Source organism: Hemiscyllium ocellatum, chromosome 37, assembly GCF_020745735.1.
Source record: "Hemiscyllium ocellatum isolate sHemOce1 chromosome 37, sHemOce1.pat.X.cur, whole genome shotgun sequence".
Classification (NCBI taxonomy): Eukaryota; Metazoa; Chordata; class Chondrichthyes; order Orectolobiformes; family Hemiscylliidae; genus Hemiscyllium; species Hemiscyllium ocellatum.
Genome location: NC_083437.1, coordinates 32,672,486 through 32,679,671, shown reverse-complemented (window position 1 = coordinate 32,679,671; position 7,186 = coordinate 32,672,486). Strand labels below are relative to the sequence as shown.

Genomic DNA, 7,186 nt, shown 5'->3' with positions numbered 1-7,186 from the left:
AGCTGGGGCTGCTGGTTTACAGTTAGGGGTTGAGCTGGAAGCTGCTGGCTTCAAGGTTGGCATTGAGCCAGGAGCTGTTGGTTTACAGGTAGGGTTGAGCTGGGAGCTGCTGGTTTACAGGTAGGGGTTGAACTGGGAGCTACTGGTTTACAGGTAAAAGTTGAGCTGGGAGCTGCTGGTTTACAGGTAGGGGTTGAGTTGGGAGGTGCTGGTTTGTAGGGAGTGGTTGAGCTGGTATCTGCTGGTTTGCAGGGAGGGGTTACCTTTCACATTCACGCACCTGACGTGACGTCCGCCTGCGCCGCATTTTGCGGAAGTTTTCCTGCGGAATTCAGGTTGCGCCAAGTCTGGGGGTACCGCAGGAGTCGGGGGTGGGGGAGGGATTCCTGTGGATTTCTCTCGAATTTCAGATCCCGTCCCAGGTCAGAGTCAGGACATGGAGAAACAGCGTTAAATCCTCAGGTACCTGATCCCTTCGAAACTAATGATTGAGCCGCAGTGAAACCGGGCGGGGTAGTCATTTCATCAATAGTTGGAATTGTTGAAGGGAGTGAACGGGAATTTCATGGCTTGGAGGGGAAACAACTCATACAGTCTTTCTTGCTGAGAATAATCCCAAACGCAAGTGGAAATACAGTTTGTTCAAAGGTGCAGAGGTATTTCAGAAAGTTGCCCAGAAGTTTGGGGATCAGTTTTCCTGCTGCAGTTTGAACGGTTCCTGAACTCGGTGGGAGTGGGAAAGGGCCACACACCTTTCTCTCGTGTCCGGTTCAGCTCTTCCGGCAGATTTTTTTTAAAAAGAAGGCACATTGACCAGGCTTTTGCAGTTGCGCCTTGTTGCTGTTCCTGCTGAGCGGGGAACCAGCAACATCTCTTGAGAATAACGCCCTTATTATCGTCAAACGCCCCAGGGGCTTCACAGGAGTGTCCCACCCAACCAACCAACCAAACACTGACAGTTGGCCAAAGGAGATAGTAGGACAACTGAGAGCCAGACACTTGGTCAACGAGGTGGGTTTCGTGGACGAGAAAACAAAGGTCTTCACTTCCTTAATTGCAATTTTCACCAGCTCAGGACTTGCAAAGTAGGGCAACTTGTTGGTCTTCTGGACTATGGAGTTGATCCTGACCAGGGGCAGCACGATGGCTCAGTGGTGAGCACTGCTACCTCACAGCACCAGGGTCCTAGGTTCAATTCCGGCGTCTGGTGACTGTCTGTGTGGAGTTTGCACATTCTCCTCCTGTCTGCATGGGTTCCCTCTGGGTGCTCCGGTTTCCTCCCACAACCCAAAGATGTGCAAGACAGGAGAATTGGCCATGCTAAATTGCCCATAGTTTTAGTGCATTATCCAGAGGGAAATGGGTCTGGGTGGGTTACTCTTCGGAGGGTCGGTGTGGACTGGTTGGCCCGATCTAATCTAATTTTTAAAAAAGTGTTGCAGACTGGCACATTCCATGCTCCAGGGCTATGTGCTATAATGCACTTAAGCTTGGGGCAGCTGCTGCCAAAGTGCAGTCAGGAAAGACCACTCTCTGGGGTCTTCCTGCTGAAGGTAAATGAGTATCTGTTCGGTTATGTGACCCACCTTGTGATTCAAATCCATATAAATATAGTTTGGTTCAAGTAGGAGATGCTTTGATCTGGTTGGTTAGAGTCAAACTCCAATGTTTGTTGTTTGATATGCTACTGCACAGAACCGAACTGCATTTGTGACTATGCTTTATGAATAATATATTTTTGAAATTAAAAATGTCCCCAGGCAAGGTTCCACAGTTCATTACAATTTAGATAGAAATTGGGTTAGGATGGTCGACTTGGCTACTGTTCTTTATTAAACTGCTCCTGCCCCCCGCTCACATGATTACATCAAGGTCAATTTTTAAAATGAACCTTTTCATTTGTGGATACATTTCTCCCAGGACTAATAAGAACAGAACTGGCATGCACTGATTAGACAATGGAGGTGAGTCTGAAAAAGTGTTGGAAAGATTTATGGGTCAGTCTCTGAGTTCTGTGGAACGTAACCAATAGGTTGTGGTGCCCATTTTATGTTGGGTGATAATGGTAGTGTTGGCATTGGTAGTTAAGCAATCATTTAGAGGTTAGGTAGAATTCTTTTGTTCTTTTTCCTTCTAGTGATGGATGGATAGCAACATTCCTATTGAGAGATTGTCTACTTCTGTTTTACCTGCACTGCAAGGGTATTAAATGGCTGTGCTCAAGCTGTGAGCTTTACAACCTATTAGCCCTTACCTGTACATCAGTCCACACGCAGACATGGACCAAGGGTTGCAGTTTTTATACTTTACCTGTGTTTTGTGTTCTTGAAAAGATAAAGGTGTAAGAGTGTCTTTTGATTCATGCCACCAGTCTGGACTGTAACACTGGGGACATATGTTTCTGCACTTGGACAATTAGATTGCTTCTGCTTTTGAGGCCTTTCTGTCTTTGAAATTTCCTTGGTACCCTATAATGTATGATATTCCAGGGCTTCTCAAAGGATGTCTTTCAGCATTAATTGAATTCTATTACATCTGCTCGAATAGTGCAAACCTCTATTTGCTAGTTTTCCTGTCAAGCCAGTGGGACACTTTGCTGTGTAAAGAATGCTATATAAATGCAAATTTTGGATACATTTTGACCAGAACATTGTTCTTCTAATAGTGCCATGAGGGTATTAGGACCATATTTAAAAGGCAGCTCCTCTACTAGTATTTCACTGGAGTGTCAAACTTGATCTTGTCCTCCAGTCTCTAGACCTTTGACTCAATCAAAACTTTCGATTCAGGTCTAAGTGCTACCTGGTGTGTCACAGAGAACGCTAATACTGTTCTATGTGAACATTTCTTCCATTAGCAAGTTGGAAGGTGTTTCAATGGAGGAGGGAATCATAGTTGCAACACTTGTAGTTCCTGGATGCAAGTTTGTTTCAGAGCAAATATATATTCAGCATATATCTGATGTTTGAACAACTTTATTTCTACCTTCCTCTGGAGGCTGAATGTCAGACATTCTGCCATGTGAGTAAGGGGTTAGTTCCCTGTATTCATTACACCCAGAGGTGGTCACATCTCTTTTGGTTGAGACATCTGATGTGGTCAGTGTTCAGGGATGGAAGAGTGAGGCAGGTGCAGAGTACCCAGAGGGAAGGAGCCACAGCCTTTGTAATTGTCCTGTAGATTGGAGAGACTTTCAGTTTGTCTGGAGGAGAGTGAAGGCAGCAGTGTGGATGATCTAGATCTCCATGGCACAGGAAGTATTTCTAAGAGATTGGAGCATAACAGCATGCTGTGGTAGTTGGAAAAAATATAGCACAGTGGTGGGGTGGATGATTTGTTGCCTGCTTGATGCCAGAGTTTGGGAAAATTGTCCAGGACTGGAGAGGAAGCTGCAGTGGGAAGAGAAGGAGGAACCAGTCACCATAGCCCATGATGGTACCAACAATGCAGCACAAAGATAGAGGTTCTACAGATTTGATTTATTATTGTCACATACCAAGATACAGTGAAAAGTATAGTTTTGTGTGTTATTCAGGCAAATCATACCTTATACATAAATACATCAGGGTAATAGAACAGAATGCAAAATATAATGTTACAGGTGCAGAGAAAGATCAACTCTAATATCTGAGAGATCCCTTCATAGCTCTGATAACAGTGGGGAAGAAGCAATTCTTAAATCAGTTATGTATTCTCAAACGTTTGTATCTTCTGCCTGATGGAAGAGGGGGGGGGGGGGGGGGGTGGTCTTTGATTAAGTTGGCTGCTTTCCAAGGGCAACGGGAAGTATATACAGAGTCAGTGGATTGCAGGCTGGTTTTCGTGATGGACTGGACTGTGTTCACAACTCTCTATAATTCTTTGTAGTCAAAATAGAGGTTCTGCAGTGTGAGAACATAGGTGCTAAATTAGGACCAAAACCTTTAAAGGATTTGATTTTTGTAATATTATCTGAACCAAGGCATAGAGCAGTTCAGATTAGAGAGATAACAGCTCAAAGATCTGACCGATTTCCAGTTTGTGGGCATTGACACCATTATTGGAGATAGTGAGGACTCTGATTGTGAGGAGACAGTATCATTGGGATGGTCTCCACCTGAACCACGCTGAAGCCAGTGTTCCTGGTGTAACTAGGGAAGTTGAGAGGATTTTAAACTAAATAGTGGGAATAAGGGATTAAATTTGGGAAGATGTGGCAAATCAAAGTTTAGAGTCAAGGTCAAAGAGCAAGTTATTTATATGGGAACTGGTAAACTTACAGGAAGGGATGGAGAATATAAATCCAAGAGTCAACCGACTACAGAGGAACCTCCATTATCTGATGGACATGGGCGGAGAATATTTCATTCGGTTAATCGAATTCTGGCTAATGGAATGCCGGGTAACAGAGTTGACTCGAGCATTGGGACCATGCGATCTTGCCGGATGATCCGATATTCAGATAATCGAATGCCGGATAATCAATGTTTAAACTTTAATGTAGATAAAGTGAGGTGTTGCATTTTAGAAAGGCAAATCAGGGCAGGAAGTCTATATACAATGGGAGAGTTCTGGGGAGTGTTGCCGAACAAAGAGAACGTGGGGTGCAGCTTCATAATTCCTTGAAGTTGGAGTCACAGGTAGACAGGACAGTGAAGGCAGCTTTGGTATACTTGCATTTACTGGTCAGTCCATTGAGTATAAGTTTGGATGTCATGAAGGGACTGTGCAGGACATTGGTTAGGCCAGTTTTGAAATACTGTGTTCAGTTCTGGTCTCCCTGCTATCAAAAAGATGTTGTGAAACTTGAAAGGGTTCTGAAAAGATTTACAAGGATGCTGAGGTTGGAAGGATTAAACTATAGGGAGATGCTGAATAGAGTGAGGCTACTTTTCCTGGAGCATTGGAGGCTGAGGGATGATCTTATCAAGGTTTATAAAATCATGAGGGGGCATGAATAGGCTGAATAACTAAGGTCTTTTTTTTCAGGGTAGGGAACTCTAAAACTAGAGGGCAAAGGTTTAAGGTGAGAGGAGAAAGATTTGAAAGGGACGGGGGGGACAACTTTTTCATGCAGAGGGTGGTGTATGTATGGAATAAACTACCAGAAGAAATGGTGAAGGCGGGTATAATTACAACATTTAAAAGGCATCTGGACGTATGCATGAATAGTAAGGGTTCAGAGGGATATGGGCCAAGTGCTGGCAAATGGGACTAGATTAATTTAGTTTAGCTGATTGATACAGAAGAGTTGGAACTGAAGGCTTTGATTCTGTGCTGTACCAACTCAATGACTTTATAAAACAAACAAACACAAAGAGAGTGAAAAGAAATAAACATGATCTGGCAACCATCACAAAGACATGGCTGTAGGATGACATGGATTGGGAACTGAATCTTGCTGGGTACAGGAAGCTTAGGATAGTCCAGAAAGGGTGGCAACCTGGCCCTGTTAGTTGTTGATGGTATTATTACAACAGGGACAGATGAGCAAGTTCATTTGGGTTGAAATGACCATAAGATGTAGGAGCAGAATTAAGGCATTTTGCACATTGAGTCTGCTCCACCATTCAATCATATGTTCCTCATCCCCATTTTCCTGCCTTATCCCCATAACCCTTGATTCCCTTACTAATCAATAACCTATCCATCTCTGTCTTGAATACACTCAATGACTTGACCTTCACAATCTTGTGCAGCAATAGATTCCACAGATTCACCACCCTCCGGTTGGAGAAATTCCTCCTCATCTGAAATCTAAAGGTTTATCCCTTCATTCTGAGGCTGTGCTCCCGGTCCTAGTCTCTCCTACTAATGGAAAATCTTCTCCATGTCCACTCTATCCAGGCCTGTAAGTATCCTGTAAGGTGCATCCTTCTAAACTCCACTGAATACGGACCTACAGTCCTCAACAGCTCCTCATATGACAAAACCTTTCATCCCAGGATCGTTCCTGTGAATCTCCTCTGGACGCCCTTCAATGTTAGCATATCCTTCCTTAGATACGGAGCGCCGAACTGCTCACAATATTCCAAATGCAGTCTGCCCAGACCCCTATACAGCCTGAGCAGTGCATCTCTGCTCCTGTATTCTAGCCCTCGTGAAATGAATGCTGACATTGCATTAGTTTTCCCAACTGCCAACTGAAACCTTTTAGAAGACAGTCTACGCCTCTATTCTTCCGACCAAATCAGAAATGATAAAGGCAAGAAATCAGTTCCAGTATACAGGCTTTTTAACAGTAACCACATAGTAGGGTGGAGCAGGAGGGAACAAATAATGAGTTTGTCAGAAATTTAACTAGAGTCTGGAAAAGTCAGATGGGCACAAATACCCTGAATGATGAGTTCATAGAACGTTTTCAGGATAATTTCCTAGAACGTTATGTTCTGGAGCCAACCAGTCAGCAGACTATAAAAGACCTGATTTATGCAAAGAGATCGGGCACCTTTGCTGTGTGATAATTAATTAATCCTAAGTACCAGCAACCATAATGTGATTAAATTTTGCTTTCTGCTTGAGAGAGAGAGAGAGGAGTGAATCCAACACTTTTTTTTAAAAAAAGAAAGAATTGAATGAAGGGATTAGGAAAGAGGTGAAACTAGAGCTGGTTAAAGTGATTTGGCAAATTAGATTGAAAGGATAGGCTATTAGAGCTGTAGTGGCAGACATGAAAGGGACATTGCAGAGTTCACCGAATAGATACATTTCAACGCCTAAGAAAAATTGCAGGGGACGGACTCATGATCTGTGGTTAACAAGAAATGTTGAAGATTGAATAAAAATTTTATTAAAAAAGCAGCATAAAGTTATGTAAAAGGATCTTGTTGCCAATGGTTCTGTCACTACCTCTGAACTAGAACTAAAATATCCAAACAGGTTGCTGAAAATAATTGGAATAAAATGCAAAGACAGGTGGTAGGTTAGAAGATTGGACAGAATATTAAAAAAATTCAAGCGATGACCCAAGTATTAATAAGAGAAAAAGTAAAAGTGCGAGAGAAAACTAACCAGAAATATAAAAAAAGTAAGAACTCTCAAAAATATTTGAAGATAAGTGTTACCATTGTCTTTTTCTTTCCAAATGCTGCCAGATCTCTTTAATTTTTCCTGTACTCGCTGTTTTCATCACATTTCAAATACATTTCTTGCACGTACACTGCTCCAGGATTTCTGAGGCTGTGCAAGCTGTTTAATAATTGCACGT

At 42.9% G+C, this 7,186-nt stretch overlaps 1 protein-coding gene across 2 annotated transcripts in view; it reads left to right on the top strand.

The window, feature by feature from the left end:
* Positions 1 to 312: 312 nt before the first annotated feature.
* The window catches only part of arhgef16 (Rho guanine nucleotide exchange factor (GEF) 16), a 47,783-nt gene continuing 40,909 nt past the window's right edge, over positions 313 to 7,186 (top strand). The window contains exon 1 of one of the 2 annotated variants that reach the window (XM_060851852.1): positions 313 to 462. The gene's annotated coding sequence lies outside the window, so the exon portion shown is untranslated. The other variant, XM_060851853.1, reaches the window with a different exon arrangement.